General features: G+C 37.6%; 1 long non-coding RNA gene across 5 annotated transcripts in view; it reads right to left on the bottom strand.

Moving 5' to 3' along the window:
- Positions 1–17,992, bottom strand: part of LOC116237899 (uncharacterized) — a 64,475-nt gene that overhangs the window by 15,325 nt on the left and 31,158 nt on the right. For 4 of the 5 annotated variants that reach the window (XR_016467226.1, XR_016467225.1, XR_016467228.1 and 1 more), the window contains 2 exons: positions 2,539–2,712; positions 1,705–1,802 (listed from right to left, as the gene is read on the bottom strand). This is a non-coding gene — a long non-coding RNA (uncharacterized LOC116237899). Of the gene's footprint in view, positions 1–1,215; positions 1,532–1,642; positions 1,803–2,538; positions 2,713–17,992 lie in introns of those variants that run through there. The other variant, XR_016467227.1, reaches the window with a different exon arrangement.

Here is a 17,992-nt window from a genome sequence, read left to right as displayed (position 1 = left end):
CCAAAAGATTTGTCCTCTGACAAAATAACAGGGTTTCAGAACTCCCTCCTTCTCAGGTCATTGCACTTGCACACAGCTGATACCACTAAATATGTGCCCGCAGCCGGGAGTTCCCCCACACTTGGAAATGTCCACTTCCAAAGGCAGTGCACACCAACAGACAGCAAAACTGTTTGTAATTGATGGTCTGCCATTAACCATGCCAGCATCAAAACAGAACTGATCAGCACCTCACAGGAGAGGAGGGAGTACTGCTATGTTATGAGCAGCCCACGCTGCACTAAGCTGCAGAATACTGTCACTGCTGCCTGCTGAGAACTGAACCCTTAGCTAGGATGGTGGTGGAGCTGAATTATTGTTCCATGTATAGTACTGAATTTCACATCATAATAAGTTTAAATAATAATCCTGAATGTCAAGTGATATTAGCAGAAGCCATTAAAATGTACTCATATTGAATTCTCGTGGTTATTTTTGCTTCTTTGACGTTTTGACAGCTTGTTCTATATTGGCTGATACACAGGATGGCGAAGAAAGATTGTGTGTGCAACATTTCATCCAGATGTCAGTTGCAATAGGAGCAGTGTTTTCAAACAACTTCAGCCTTGCTCTTGAGAACTCCCTGCTACCTTTCAAATCAATAGCTGGTAATCTACACAACTGGCAGAGATGTGTTCCCAGTTTCACAGAGGTTTCTCAGGAAATTCTTCTCATTTTCATTGCATGAGTTGTGTATTCTGTTTTAGGAGGGTGAGCATGTCAACATTTCATTTTAAGTTCCATGAGGCCTCTTGAAAACTGTTTTTTTGGTTTGTTTTTCATTATTATTTCAACTTAAAAAGATATTTTAAGGTAGAAAAAGTGCAAGTGTTTGAGCAAGACATTTTCTGATCATTTAAAATAAAAGCTTATGTATGTGTTCTTACAGAACAAGACTTCGAAGTCAACATTTCAAAGCAGGACACAATTCCAAGAAATTGGCTCCAGGATTATAAATGTGAAAAGTCATGTGCAAAGTGATAATGTCAATGGTTTGCTCCCACTGGGAGCTTCAATAAAGACAGAGAAGAGCCGATGACCACTTCTGCCCTGCCAGAGTACACAGCTTTGAACTGAGCAACTCATAGACCTGCTTTTGTGTAAGAAGCCAAGTATTCTGAATTTATAGCTCAAAGGAGAAAAGACTTTCCCCCTCATTTATGTTCTGGGATTTTTGTAGCTGGTGTGATTTGTTAGAAGTACTGCTGATTATAATCATACCTGACTTGATTTATTGTTTCTTCTATGATGAGATTAACACATGGATAAGTGCAACCAAGTTCAATTTAACCTCTGTTCAAGGAGGTTCAGCTCCAACTCTGTGACATTTTGCTATTAAGAAAGGACTACAATGGTGGTGAGAAATTCGGGAAATCATCTGAAAATTCTGAGAAGGTTCTGTATTAGCAGGGCTAATACAATTTTTAGTACCTCTGAAAACCTCTGAAAAATATGAACTGCAGGACATGTTCTTCATTCAGCATACATCATTCTGGAAGAGAATATATAACATGAAGATAGAAAATATCTTCATAGAAACCTTTTGATAAAGATTTCTGTGTGTTTTCTTACGTCTCTGTCTCAGAGCTCTGTGAGGACTCACTTGGCCTTTTCCTGTCTTCTATCAATGGCTGTTTTGGCATAGGTGATTGCAGAGGGACTTACAATAGTACATTTTGCTGCTTCCTAGACAGAATTCAAGCTGCCTTTCTCGTCTTTGGCACCTCTGCATGTGCTTCTTTATCTTCTTCTAAGATATTCAGCTGTACAAATGGAAGTTTGTAAATTAGCGTTAGGCAAAGATAAGAGGTGTCTATGCATGAGCACACAGATCAAAGGACAGCTACACTCTGAATGCCGCAAGCAATGCATCCAGCCAAAAAGAAGAGTCTGAACTTAAAACACACAAAAACTCATGAAGTATTTCTGATCAAAACTACTGAAAAAAGACAGAGACAGCACTGATGGTGAAGCTATGTGAAAATCTGTGTTCTAAAATAACATAGGATTGCAGTACATTCTTAGAGATACAAACTTTTCTAGTCTCCAGAATCATACAAGAATCATTTATTTTGAAGAATTCATAGCAAAACATCCTTGAAGCTTGCTCTTTTCTTTCTTTAAATAATATATAGACTTTCCCTTCAGGGAACTATCTTCATAGTCTTTCTACAGTCAAATGATAAATACATATTAGATACAAATACAAATATTTACTCCATCTTTTTCATTCATTTTCTGTATGTTTTAGAAAAATTCTAAAATTCTGCAATATTGAAGCCAGCTCTGACACCAGAGCAGAGCAGGCCAGGACACAATAACCCAGATGCTTTAGATCTTTATGTTCTAAGCTAGACAATAAAACCACCTTTTGGAGTTCTTCCTTCTCACTGTTTAGTTTACAACATTTTTATGAGAAGCAGTTGGAAATTTAAGATAATTTTACCTGCATAAGCATGGTTAACATAAGTTCTGAAAGTGCTTTTATTTCGGACTCACCTTCTACAGGTCTGGATGTCACAAATTGCTCATAATCTGATTACTTTTCCTTCAATTCCTGGATTTGTTTTTATTTCAGTCAGACGCAGAGCTGGTCCACTGCTCTGGGGAGCTTCCACTGGTTTGTTCTAACAGCAGCCATGGCTCGTATTTTATGTACAGAGACAATTGAAACTGCAAAAGAACAGGGCACAGAATTCTCAGAATTACTCTCTGAACTAAGTTTGTCAGTGAATACATTAAAAGAAGCAGACATTCTGAAGGATGTATAAATATTGGTCATTTCAGAAAATGTGCATTTGTGACTCATTTTTCTTGTAAATGTCAGACTTACATGGTAGACTTTAAAGAGAGAAAAATCTGTTTGTGGACATGTGTTTATTTGGCCTGAAAAAAAAAAAAAAAAAAAAATTGTTTTTTTTTCCTCTTCAATCTGTGGTAGAAATGGAAGCAGAAAATAGCCCGTATCTCACTGCCACTGAAACCTAAAGCTCCTCATTGACATAAATAACATAAGGAAGCTTTGAGGGGTGTGACTGGGGAAAAATGACTAACAGTTTTATAGTGTCATTAACACTTATCAATCAGACTTGTTGCCTTTTTTTACCCAGAAGTTCGTAATACAATACATGGAAGATGTATTCCACAGGCCTAGAAACTACAGTCATGGTTTGCCACAAGGGAAATTTCAGCTGGACATAGGGAAGGCTTTTTCATAACTAGGATAATTAAACAATGGGTCAGGCTGCCCAGAGAGGTTGTGGATGCCCAGTCCATCCCTGGAGGTGTTCAAGGTCAGGTTGGATGGGGCCCTGGGCAGCCTGGTCTAGTATTAAATGTGGAGGCTGGTGGCCCTGCCTGTGGCAGAGGGGTTGGAGCTTCATGATTCTTGCAGTCCTCTGCAACCCAAGCCATTCTATTATTATATGAAACATCTTTAGAAATATTTTAAATTGAATCATCTCTTAGATCATGCCACAAGATTGAAATCAAAAGCATTGAACAAAAGTTCATAGAATCATAGAATACCTCAGGTTGGAAAAGACCTTAAAGGTCATCAAGTCCATGCACCTTTTTTATCTAAACATTCAATGAAATGAACATATATGTAATGTATCACTTTCAAATAAATCCAATAACCTTGAAAATCAATTTTGAGAAAAATACCACAACATGAGCTTTGAATGCAAGTGCACATTTCTAAGTATTGAAGAAAAACTACCAGTGTGAATTTGTAGCATGCAAAAGATTTGGAATTGTGATCAGGTCAGTCGATGGTTGGTCTTGGTGACTGTGAAGTTCTTTTCTAACCTAGATGACTCTATGATTTCGATGAATAAATGCACTCAAGATACAGGTAATTCAGAGACATGCATACTTAAGCCAACTCTGATTCCATGCATGTAAGTGAAGTGCTGCAACTTAAATTTCTAACAAAAAAAGAGGAAATGGTCTAAGTTTTCTTTGAAATTATATCCTTTTTGTACTTTGTTGTGAGAAAGAGGCTCACAAAACAACAACTTGTTTTTCTTTTGAAGAAAGACTAGTCCCTGGAAAGCCCGAACTGAGAGCAGCTCTTCCCTTCTCTGTATATGCTGGCACTTGGAATTTACTTTCTGAAACCTTACCAACCTCCCAGCACTGTGCAATATTCTTGTTTCTTTCTCTTTTATCAGGTAGCATAAGATGACAAATCTTAAAATAATAAGGTTGGCTTGAAGGATTTGGAAGGCTTCAGTGACAAGCTGCTTGGATATTTTTTTTCATATGCTTATTTAATCATCATTACTTTGACATGTATCAAGTAGTACAAGGAGCACTAGGCCGAGTTTGTCCCTTATGTAACATTCATTACTTCACTGAAGGAAAAAAAAAAAAGAGAGAGAAATAGGTCACTTAAAATAAATTTTTGAAGTAAGGGTTCACCTTGGTTATATGGCTGATGGAAACAAACCTGTGACAAATCAATGACAGAAAGAGGATTTAAGAAAGAAGATTACTCTGTCAGCATTCTGTTGCATGTATTAGGTACAGTTTTTAAATGAGGTTGAAGGAGCAGTTGCTGAATTGATATTTTGTTCATATTTTGTTCATAATTTAATGTGAAAGGAAAAAAAAAATTGCCTAGAGATAATTGCACTGATCAAAGGTTTCTGTTAATGAATGTCTACCAAATAATTTTATTTTAATGGAAAGGAGAAGCACTATGGCACTGGAGCAGGTCTCTCAGAGCAAATTCCTGAGTGGGTTCCATCCCTTCTTTACAGCAACATATAATGACTTTCAAGGTTCAATTCCTACTTCTCCCAGAAGCTACAAAGACCAGACTTCCTTCAGGAAAGTGACATTCCTGTTAGTTAAAAGTCTTCTTACAAAACAGCCAGTCACTTTTTAAAATAGGAAGGCTTTCTTTGGCCACAGCCGAGCCAAAGCAGAAAACTTCCCATCAATCTGACAGCCTTGTGAAAATTTGGAAAACGTGCAGTTTTGCTGAGCATCAGCAACATACTGGTCTGTAGGTTTTGAGCTCTCCAGATGAGTGCTGTGAGAGGGAGGAACAGTCACAGTCATGTTGCATCCATACCGGCAATAATTCAACTCTGAATGTCTTTCACATTGAAATCACACTAGTAGTTCAAGTTACAGGAATTACTTGTGCAAGTAGCCTGTACCCAATAGAAGTAAAGAATTCATAACATGTTTCATTGCCATGGAAGTGCCTTGGCAATTCTTAGTGCTTATCCATAGAAATGAATGGTACTACAGAGATAGAGTTTTGGATCAAAAAGCATTGGACCAACTTCTAGGTTTGCAATATAGTTGAATCTTGTTCAGCTGATACCGCAGTTCAATCTCTTCTGAAGATGAGCTGTGGAACCTAGTGCTTTATTATTATCATAAAAACCCCATTACTACATAGTGGAATTCAAAGTGATGCTACATAAGCTAGTTCTCAAATACTAGCAAATTTTAAGACACAAAATATGGCATTTTTGTTGTTCACTGTCGATACTGACAGCAGTATCATTGAGCTAATGCCTTTAGAGTAAATATGTTTCTTGTGTCCAGTCCTGCTTTATCTGTGCAACTGTTACTATATATCTTATTAGGAGACATGTAGCCTTTAAGAACAAGAAAGAATAAGGGCAAACAACAAACTGAATAAACTATATTCCTGTGTAATTCTAGCAGGCAACAATAACCAGTACTAAAATAAGATTTATATATATATTTTTTATTTCACTGAAACACTTCACTACATGATTTTCTTGCCTAACAATAGATAGAAAGAGATGGAAAATCACCTAGGCTGGTGATTTTCCTCTTTCTGATATGAGATTCATCTGTTTTTATGGATTGCTTCTTTTCTCAGAAGTGCCTTTCAGGCTATTTGGCACAGTGCTGGAACCATCAAATTTCAGGGATTATATCCTGGTTTTAAGTTCTGTATGCTCTCAGGAATAATTTAAGAAGAAACTGTGTAGATAAGTTGGTAAAACTGCAGGGAGGAAAATGAAGAAAAATGAGAAAATGGGTCAGCTTTTTGAGCTCAGAGCTGGGTGAGCTCCATAATGAAACATGCATACTTATGGTGAGGTTTTAACAAATCTCAGGATGATTTTCAGCGGATGAATAACCAAAAGGAAATAATTAGTTAGGAACACATGAATTTTTCACCATTATTCTTTCTGTATTTCACTTTTTAAAATGTAGACATCCTTAACTTCTAGCTTAAATAAAAGTTCATACTGCTCCTCAAAAAAATCACATTTTAGCACAGAATAATTTACAAGTTTTCCTGTAGTATTCTAGAACTGTCAATTTTTTTCCTCTTCTTTTTCTTTGAAACTCCAATGGCAATGTATACTGATAAGGGAAAAATCCTTTTCTCCTCATGAATGCAGTTTGCCCAATGAGGCATCTGTCTGATACCTAGTTCAGTGTTATAGTAAGATTGGATAACTAAAGCAGAAATGCTACACAGCACTTGGATTGTAATTTATGCAGGATTAGTCTTTAGGCAGAAAAGTTCATCACACGTTCAACTTGAACTACAGAACTGGAATTACTGATTCAGTAAGTTCACGCAGAACAAGTCTTCCTTCAGGCAGTTGTTACAAAGCATTAATGATCCAATGAATAGGCCATTGAAATCATGCATGGTATATTCATAGGCAATTTCTGTATGTTTTGCAGGGTACTGTGGGTCTTGCTTTATTGGAGACTGAATCCCACCTTTGGATAACTCCCATTTGAATTCTTAGTAATTTCCTTAGCTTTAAATAGCCATAAGGCTGGCTTTATTATTCTCTATCTCAGCACAATTTATCACTTAGAATAACAGTAACCTTTTTTAGACCAGAAAGCTCCATGTCATCTGCTACATTAAAAATGCAAAAAGAAAAAATAAAAGAACAAAAACAATGACAAAAAAAGATTGAATGGCCTTCTATGGCCTTGCATAGCAGAAAGACCCAATGGCCCTTGCAGCCAGGAGGATCAGACCATGTGGGCCATGGGTATACAACCTTTTTTCTTGTCTGGGCTGCACTGAGTGAAGAGGAATTGTGCTGGGCTGCATGCAAAGTATACAATAGAGTTAACACAGAGAAGAAACAAAACTTATATATTTACATTTTTTTAATTAAAATGTAAAAAACAGCAGCAAAACCATAAAACTAGTGGGATATTTGACCTTGTTTTTGTTGAAACCAATGCATCAATATCCAGTTCAATGGAAATAGTTGCAATTCTTAGTGAGTTCTCAAGGTGTTCATCAGAGATTTCTGATGAAATATTCTTCCTGTGATTCATCCTTGAAAGTGTTTGTTCACAAATGTATGTCATTATTTTTGCATGATCTCCTCTCTGGAGTAATTGTTAGCCACTATTAACAGTAACATCACATTTTAGTAACGTACTGTAATATCAGTACTGCATCCAGTGACATATATCAGTAAGTGAACACTTAAGTCAGTTTAATAATATTTCCTAATCCAAGAATGCTTCTTCTTCCTATCTCTGACCTCCTGTCCCCCCATTCCAGCGTCATCATCTAACAGCAGATAGGAAAAGAACAAAAAGACATAATTCCTGAAGAAAACAAACTCCCTTAAGGAAGCAAATGAAATATAAAATCAGGATGACCCAACTAAGTTTAACTTGCTTGAGCACCTACTCCATTCGTGCCTAAGTAGAGGAAACAAGTAAACTCCTCTGACTGGTATAAAGCTCAGAATCCTGAACTCAACCATAGGGGCAGGAAGTAAGAGTGCTGGAAAACTCTCACTTAACACCACTTAGAAGTAGGCTCTGCAACAATCTGGAAAGCTAACCCTCTAAAATTCTTCTGTGAGAAAAGTATTTCATGACTATTTCATCATTGTTACTAAGACCACCAGCAAGCCCAGGTGCACTGATTTAAATATAAATCTTCGCAGACCGCCTTTGCCCTAAGCAATGTCTCAGACATCCAGGTATCACCTGCGCTGCTTATGACTGGGGAGGCCATCTGGACATCCTTCAATCCAGAGACTCAAGCACCCATTTTTATGGGAGAAACAGAAAGCACATATTGAATTTCATCCAATGTCAACTGAAGAAAATGCATTTTCTTCTAATTTAATAGGTGTGGCACTTTTTTTTTTTTTTTTTTTTTTTTTAAAAAGTAATAGGATATGAGGGAATAGAGAGATTCAAGTAACATTAAGTGCTCCACCAAGATCCCTAATGGAAGAAAGAAAGAATGGAAAGAATGATAGTTTCAGGTCAGTAGCCTAACCCCAAAAGAAACAAGGCAGTGTATAAGAGAACATAAAAAAGGCAGTGGAAGGAATGCAGTAATCATGTGTTGTCACCATTCAGCTTAGAACATGAAACATTTAAGATGTAAACAAAACCAATCTGTCCAACATGCTGCTAGTATGGCAGGACAACATGTTATCATTTTGCACTACTGAGAGAGTTTTTTTTCAGACTGTGTGAACTAACACTTGGATTCTGCTGTGTTGCAGTGTGAAATGATTAAGATACAAATGAATTAAGAAATGACAAATTCATTATTTATGTTTCTTCACAGAGAATAATTCTGAGGAAGTTACTCAGACTGCTTCCATGCTTAAACTTGGACTTTCATCCTTCCCTTGATCAAGTTCAGTAAATCAGGTATCTGCCTGAATTATTAAAAAAATAATCAGCCTTCTTAACAAATTCAGTACACCTAAGGTTCAAAAATAGTATGATTTGTCCAATGTAGAATAAACTTTTGTAAAATTTCTGTCTGATTTTTTGTGTTTCTTAAAGTCACATTTCACTCTTAATCATAATTTGCAGTAAGACTATCACTCTTTATCACAAGATCCCAGCAAACAGGGCTTATTCTGCACTGAATATTTGGGAGATCTCTATTCAAGATACAGACTTTTCCAGATGTACATTAAAATAACCCAGAGGTTCACAGAATCACAGAATCACAGAACTGTAGGGGTTGGAAGGGACCTCCAGAGATCATCGAGTCCAACCCCCTGCCAAAGCAGGATCCCTACACCAGGTCACACAGGTAGGCGTCCAGGTGGGTCTTGACTATCTCCAGAGAAGGACACTCCACAACCTCCCTGGGCAGCCTGTTCCAGTGCTCCGTCACCCTCACCATAAAGAAGTTCTTGCGCACATCGGTGCGGAACTTCCTATGCTTCAGCTTCTGGCCATTTCCTCTTGTCCTGTCTCCACACACTGCTGAAAAGAGTCTGGCCTCACCACTCTGCCCCCCACACCTTAGATATTTATAGACCTGGATCAGGTCCCCTCTCAGTCTTCTTTTCTCAAGGCTAAACAGACCCAGTTCACTTAGCCTTTCTTCATAGGGGAGATGCTCCAGGCCCTTCACCATCTTTGTGGCCCTCTGCTGGACTCTTTCCAAGAGATCCCTGTCTTTTTTGTACTGAGGAGCCCAGAACTGTTCCCCCTACCCACCCAAGTTGCTGATATTTTCACTTTAATAAAGTACAATTTCACCACTTTCCCTGCCTCTTGGGACAAATTTTAACTGCGTTTCTTCATTTCTGTTTGCCAGCCACCCAACACACTTATTTCTCAGGAGCCTGTTCCTCTTTATTCATTCTAGAAGCTAAAGTCCATTAAAATAATATAAAATCTATGGAGCTGAAGATTAAACGAAGGTTTTAGATACAACCTTATGAAATTAAGTTGACCTTCTACTCAATCTTTCTGTGCAAACACCGCATCCAAATTAAGTGCTTGTAGGAAATTCTGCTGATTTGCAGCAGCCATATATTTTTACAACCAAAGCCTTTTGAAAGTTCCTAGCTGCAACATAGGAGGTCTTATGGATTAGCAGCAATACTGTGATATCATTATTTTTATAGAATTGCAAGCTAAAACATGAAGCATTGACTATCTAGGTAAAAATAAATATCCTATCTCCTACAAAATTTACAGAGAGCATGATATTTTTTCATCTGCTTTGTAAAGATTTTAGGACTGAATCCTGCAACATTGATACCAGTAGGAATAATGCAACAGAAAAAGCATCACAATCTTGCAGTGTAGTCATTCCTCAGTTTTAGAATTATTATTCCTTTTGGAGATCCCAGGCTAGCACAGCACACTTGTTAAGGATGAAAGTAGAACAAAGAGAACATGCATCCTGAGTTTAGTCTTATGAAAAGCCCATAACTGCAAAGTTACATAAATGAGGAAGTCTATTAACATGTCAGTTTGAGCAAGTTTAATTTTAATTAATTTGAATTTGCTGCTTTAGTCTGCCTGCATCTCACGAACACCGAACTAAGGATGTACTGATAAATAGATACTAGTAAATTAAAATGCCGTGATTTGCCAACAGTCTTTCTTAATGTGGCCTATTTAACTATAACAATAAAATATCTATTTGGAAAAAAGTTTGTTTTTTTTTTTTGTAATCATAAATGATCAAATAGCCAATCTGAAACATTTTCCATTTGTTCTATTTGTCTCTTAGCTTCTGAAGTATTATTTTCCTGTACATTTTGTCTGCCAGGCAATGAACAGATTACTTGACAAACACACTCACCATTCAATCCCGTAATTTACACACTAAACTAAACTTTTAAATTGTGTAGTAACTCATAGTAAAGATTTAAGGAGAGTGTCAGAAGGTACAATTTCATTTGTTCTCCTATCAGAAGCTTAGGTGAAGAGCAGTTCCAAGAAAGTAATGTTTCTGGGACTCAAAGATATTCAAAAAATAATATCTATTGAATTAATGTGTCCAGGGATGTCTAGAGATAATGAAATCAGAAGTTCATAAACATCTTGGTGCTGAAAGATGTTTAAGTCAACTTCATAGAATCATAGAATGGCCTGGGTTGAAAAGGACCACAATGATCATCTAGTTTCAAGCTCCCTGCTATGTGCAGGGTTACCAACCACTAGACGAGGCTGCCCAAGAGCCACATCCAGCCTGGCCTTGAATGCCTCCAGGGATGGGGCATCCACAACTTCATGCTTCTACTTCTCATTAATCTATCAGCAGTTGGTTACCTATGTATCTTCAAGGATTGAAACTCAGCTTTCTGACTAAGGTAAATCCTTGCACAAGCACCTATTTAATGGACAATCTCACTGATTTTTCATCTTTTGACATATGACCTGCCAATATTTTTAAGGTTTGCCAATATTTGCTGGGAATGGCTTACTTGAATATTCAGAACATTCAGAACTAGGAAGCATTTTGGCTTTCTATCAGTCATCTTCTGTCACGAATGAAGGGATTAAACATTCATTCTCATCATGTTAATAGCCTGTTAAAATCAGCAAGCAATGTCACAGCTTGCTATGAAATGTGAAGTGCAAAGCATAACTCAGAGCCACTTGTTTTTAGCATGGTTTTACATCTAAAAGAAGTGAAAGACTTACAACATCAAGGAGAGGCCAAGCCACCTGCATTCACTGGCTCATATTTATCTCACACAACCTTGCTAAGGTGCCTGAACCCTTTTGTAGTGTCAATTTCCTGATCCAGCTTCTCTTCTAAGAGGGAAAGCAGCAATAATAGATGAGTATGAATAGTTTCACAATGGAACTTACTATGTAAACTGGCATAAAAAATGTAGTTATTAGCTTGGATATCAGGGGGAAGTTCTTTACCAAGAGAATGGTGAGGTGCTGGAACAGGCTGCTTGGAGAGGTTGTGGATGTCCTGTCCCTGAAGGTGTTCAAGGCCAGGTTGGACGGGGCCCTGGGCAGCCTGCTCTAGTATTAAACATGGAAGTTGGCGGCCTTGAATGCAGCAGGGGAGTTGGAGCTTGATGATCCTTGGGATCCCTTCCAACCAAAGCCATTTTATGATTCTATGATAAGGCATTTAAGACTTCAGATTTAATCATCCCTAAGTATGTAATGCAACTGTACATTTTCCATGTTCATTATTCCTCTGTATACAGACTATATTTTTGCATATAATTACTTCTAAAATAAAGGTGTGGTTATTTTTATTTCTGCTAATTAGCACAGTTCTTTGTTCTCACTCCTACAACAGATTTTCCCTTTTTATTTAAACATACAAGCTTTAAGCTTCAGAACTTAGGAATTCTCCAGTATATATATATATATGAATAAAATATTATTACTTTAGATATTAACTTTTCATACGCTGTGAATCATTCTATGATATTCACCTCAGCCTCTCCCTACTGAAGAATAACTTCATATAGTCTCATAATAGTATGCAGCTTTTTGAGCTCAGAGCTGGGTGAGCTCCATAATCTCTGATTGAACCCATGAAAAGTTACCTTTCTTTACTATCTAACTAAGGAACTCGATTGCTCTGTTTTTGCTTTTTTTTTTTTTTTTACCCTGGGAAACTTTATTCCCAGGCAGTTAGGAATTGAGGACACTGCAACCTGCTTTAAAATATTCCACAGAGCAATAAACAGCCAAATTAGTACAATGAATTATTCATTGCAGATTATTTGTTCTTTTTTTATTATTTTTTTTCAGAACACATTGCATAGCACATAATTGCCATTTCACATTCTTCTCTTAATGTTGATGTGGGGGCTTGATTTTATTTTTCTGTTTTCCATTCTCCCTCATCTTCTTTCTGCATTATGATGCTATTTCACTAAAACATCCCTTAACAACTAAATTCCAAATGCTTTGGGTTGTTTTTTTTTTTGTGAAACATAAGGCCACTCGCAGCCAATGAAGCTCTCACCATCAGGGTGAACGTGTACCTTCTGGACATGGAAATGGTGTAAGCCATCCACACATTCACAGTTCTGCCTCTCCAGTCAGATACAGCATATTTGGGTCTGTGATTACTCTCTTGGCCTGGGGTGAACCTTGGGGGTTTGCAGGTGGAATCACTGACCTGTAGATAAGGATGTGAATATTTGGTTTAAAGAGAAGGTCCCAAATATTAAAAGCTATTTCTGAAGTTGGGTGCCCCAAGCCTGGAGGCATTCTAGGCCAGGCTGGATGTGGCTCTGGGTAGCCTAGTTTAGTGGTTGGTAACCCTGAACATGGCACAGGGCTTGAAACTAGATGATCTTTGAGGTCCTTTTCAACTCAGGCCATTCTATGATTGTACGAAGTTACATCCATTAGAGCTGCTACAATTTCCCTATTGATATTTTTGCTCCCAGGTTTATCTATTCATTGCTGTGTAATTAGAAATTAGAGTTTCAGACAAAGAATGGGGTGGGTGGAAATATCAGGAAAATATGTGAGAAGTCCCATATATCAGATTCTCCTCCAATGGAAAAGATCATATCAATGCTTATATGTTGCCCAGATTTCCTCATGCTTAATTTATTTGATTTTTTGTTTTTTTCCTAAAAAGACCTGCTGCTTTTTAAATAAGAGAAAATGATTGCTTAGTGACTGAAGCACTATTATTCTATACTATTAGCAGAAGCTGAATCTACAGTGCAAGAATGTATTCCTCAACATTTGTATTAATTGCAAAATGAGATTTATCACACTGTGTGGTCCATTCCCACCCTATTAGTTATATTAAGGCTTAGATAAATTATGTCTGATTCATACAGAAGCACACAAAAATTGTTTGAATTTTGATTACTTCCTTATTTCTTTTCCCCCACTTAGTGATTTTTTTTTTTCATAAGGTTCTCAAAAGGAGAAATGGTAATGCACAGTTCTCAAACCTTTCTGTGGTAAATGAATCCTGTTCCCAGAACTTTCTATTTCCTTTTCTTTGGGAGAATCAGAGCAATACTGGCTCATACTCTGTTTTCTTACAATTCTAATTATCCAACTTCGAGAAGAAAATATATCACTCAAGTGACTAATCATGAGGAGATAATTACTAATAACCTGCACAATCTTCCTACACAGTTTTTACCTTTCTTGCCATCAGAATGGGCCAAAATGCACTAAAAATGTAAACAATATAAATCTGCCTAGCAGTAAACAGCTCTGCAGCTATCAGCTGCCTCAGCTTTACTCCAGCATTTAACCAATACCTGATACCTCTATGCTTTTTATACTTAGGAAAATATGCACCATTCCCTTTCAATTTAGGAAGGGCTTAAGAATATCATTATATTCATTACATTTACAGGCAAATTTTAGTGTATTGCCTTATTGATAATTTTTTTTTCTTTTTTCTGAGTTGTCAGTGGCTCTGACCATGCATCTGACAGGAAAAGGAAAGGCATCTCTTTTCACTTACGGGAATATTTGAAGGGCAGGAGTTACAATCACAGATATTCAGAGCATCAAAATGAGAATCCACCACAATCAAAATCAGATACCAAAGATTTGATGTTGCCTCCATTATAAGCACACTGTGTGTTCCATCACATTAAACTACATTCAATGCTCCTGTTAAAAGCAGTGTGAAACTGGAAAATCTTCACCAGTTTCAGCATCTAAGTATAATTTCAATGCATTTGCTTATGCAGTGCAGTGTTACGAGATGGGAGCCACTAAAGGAACAGAATTTGAAGGGATTCTTCTCTTTTATAGAATCAAAGAATCACTCAGGTTGAAAAAGACCTTAAAGATCATCAAGTCTAACCACAACCTAACTACCCTAACTCTAACAACCCTCTGCTAAATCATGTCCCTGAGCACCACATCCAAACGGTTTTTAAACACGTGCAGGGATATTTCAGCTTTACCTTTCAACCTGGAGGCTGAATATGAGCAGGACCTTACAAATATATGGACCCACTTTGCCCGAAACACAAATCAATCTGAACTCATGGGTTCTTTGTAGTTTTCCTTTCCTAATTCAGCCACCATTTATTAGTAACACTTCCTCTAAAAAAACAAAACAAAACAAAACAACCCTCAATCAGCAACTGCTTTATTACTTGGTAAAACATAGCAGAGAGCAGATGCATCCTGTAACACATGATTTACAAAGCCAATTATATTCTGTTTAATTATAAGAGGATGTGGAGCTGGTGGTAACTACACCTGGAGAAATACCAGTAGGGTTTTCATTCAAGGACTCCAAGCTGCAAGTCCTATTTTAAAGAAACAGATCTTAAACATAGAGATCCTAAACCCCTCCGAGAAGCAGCTGGGAATCAGGAATTTCACAGCACTCTTCTTCAAATAGATTCCATGCTTTCTTTCCCCTTTGCTTTGTAAAGGGATTTAGGCACATCAGTTCAAGCGTACTCCATAGCCAGCAGTCTGCCACACAGTTATTGCAGCAGATAATGCATACTTGTCTCAGCTTTTGATTGACAGCAGCTTTAGATCCCTTCCCAACCAATCTGAGTCATTTGCAGGCTTTCTTGACCTTCATTTAATTACATGTAAATTTGATGCATAATTTACCCTACCTAAATTACAGGTATAATGATTATAATAAAAAATTAATGTTCGCAGGGTGGTCTGAACTTTGCAGCTGAATGGTTTCACACAGGAGAAAACCAGACATATCCAGAGCTTTAAGAAAGATATGCTAACTCTCTCATGCAGAGAGCATCATGTGGATGTGGAAAGTGCTGAAGGAAAGGATAAAGGGTCTTCACAGGAACTGGGGTTTGTACGCGTAGTTGGAAAGACTTGAGGCAGCAGAGGGGGGTAAAATTCTCCAGAAATCTATCCAGTGACTGTACAAAAGCAGTAGCAATTCTTTTTACTGACGTATCATTTATTCCCAGCCTATCCACATGTCACAGACTTTGTGCTCCAAGCCAGACCCAAGGGAATCCAGAGGAAGAATTAATAACCAAGAACTTCCTCAGAATGCCTTTAGTAGATCCATCAGAGCTCCCTACCCCAGCTGTCTGAGCTCGGGCACAGAGGGCAGAAAAGGCTCTGGTTGCACAACAGCCTCTCTCCATAACGCACACTCCAAGGTTTCCTGCTCAGCCAGCTAGCAAAGCACTCCTCTGGCTCTCCCCATCGCTGTTATTCACAGCCATGCAGCAGATGGGAAGCACTGCGGAAAAACAGAAAATTAATTCAGTTTTCTTGATGGAGCAGCACAAACCAAGTGCTCCTGAAGGACCCAGCTTTTCCTCCAGGCTCTCACTGCCAGACAATCTGCAATTTCCACGTAGATATAAGTGGGCAGAAAGTGGCGTAGGCTGCTTCCCACACCATGGGCTGTCTTTAGGGAGTACATGGCATCTGAAATATTGTTTTAGCTCCCTGCTGACTTCTCCTGGAGGAAATGACTTGGCACATCAACACACAGAATTCTTCTCCAGCATAAAAGTCTATGCCAGGTATTTCACCACACAAGGGAGAGAACTGAATGTCAAACTTGTCTGATCTGGGTTATTACAAAAGAAGTTTGAATCTGGGCTAATATGCTTAAGGATTTGGTCCCATTTTAGTCACAGCTGTCCAACTATGCTCAGATCAAAAAATCTAAAGAAGAAAACATGGAAAACAAAGAATCTGTCCTCAAGACCTCTAGTTTCTTATCCATCTTACACACTGTAAACTCTCTTTGTATCAGTGAATCAATGAACAAGTTAGTAAATAAGAAAATGCCTTCAAGCCCTGAGAAGACATTGAGGTCTGTGTAAGAGCAGACAGGGAAAGGGACGAAGGATATCACGATGAGCAGAGCTATCACAATTCTGTTGATGAGAAAATGCTACAAAACCTTGAGTTTAGCATTAAAGACAATTGCTCTATTTGAAGAAAAAGAGAACTTCAAAATAAAAGCAGGACATTAACCAGTGGAGACAGTGTGGTCTGACAGACTGAATAATATTTATTTTATAATAATTACGGGAGATTAATTTTTAACTTCCACTTGTGATCCTGGACAAGTGACTCAGTACTATATTTTCCATGTGCAGAATGTGTGTGTCCATGCACACTGTATTAGCCCAGTAGGCCAACACCTGTCTTGTTTATAATGGTTATAGAGATTATATCAGAGTACAAATAACAACTGGTAACATATTAAGTTAAAGGAGCTTTCAAATTCCATTGGAGATGTGGATAGGAGGAATGACACCATAAGAACCTGCAACTCAGCTGGCCATTTTGTTACTGCCATACTCTGCCTCTTCTAAATCAAGGGGAAAAAAAGAGGGGGGGAGGGAATGAACAGGTGCAAAACGAGAACAACAGCAGACCCTGAAAGCAAAGGAAAAGGCATTTTTGCCATCAGAGACCTCAATCTGAGGCTAAAAATCATCATCTACCCTAAATTTGCACTTCATTACCACACTAATTTTATAAATAATTCAAAAAATATACATGCTACACTGGAAAGAATAAGGTGATTAGGAGAAAAATATAAGAAAAAGATCTCCAAATTTATCTATCTATCCTAAACATTTACATCCAGAGAAGGGAAGGAAACAATAAAACAAAAACACTGTACAGGGAATAAACACGTTTTTCTAATAAAGAAATTGTATTTTATTCCCAAGATAGCTGACTTTTCAGTATACTTAATAAAGGGAAATCAAGCAAATGGTTTCAACTGTTAATGAGAGCTCCAGGGAAATTAAAAATTATAAGAGAATAATTCCCAAGTAGGAACAAAATAGAGAAACTGTAATTATGGCTAAACAGTTGACAGGTCATAATGTAATGTTTTGGCACAGGGTTTCAAGAGAAATTCTATCACTAAGACATCCTTTGGAGACTCACTCAGGACTACTTATCTCTGTTCAGGATTTGAATTCTACTTAAAATGGGTTACATTGAAATAAGGCATCTTTCAAGTGGTTACAATAAGAGACATAACCTAAAATGAAATGAAGGTAATTGGAATCTGACTGGTTCAAGCATATCTGCCTATTGTAAAGTTTGATTTTGAGACTGCGGCTAACACTGAGCTTTATCTTAATCCAAAAACATTATCACTGAAGGCAATGCAAAGGGGATCAGTTGTGTAGTTAAAGGCCAGCTTCTGTGACACGAATGGAGTTTAAAACAAGAGCAACAATTCCTACCATATTGGTCTTGATTTCATATTGTATTCTACTGGTAATTTCAA

Source organism: Phasianus colchicus, chromosome 5 (assembly GCF_987193195.1).
Source record: "Phasianus colchicus chromosome 5, bPhaCol1.hap1.1, whole genome shotgun sequence".
NCBI classification, from domain to species: domain Eukaryota; kingdom Metazoa; phylum Chordata; class Aves; order Galliformes; family Phasianidae; genus Phasianus; species Phasianus colchicus.
This window is presented reverse-complemented; position numbering and strand designations above follow the sequence as displayed.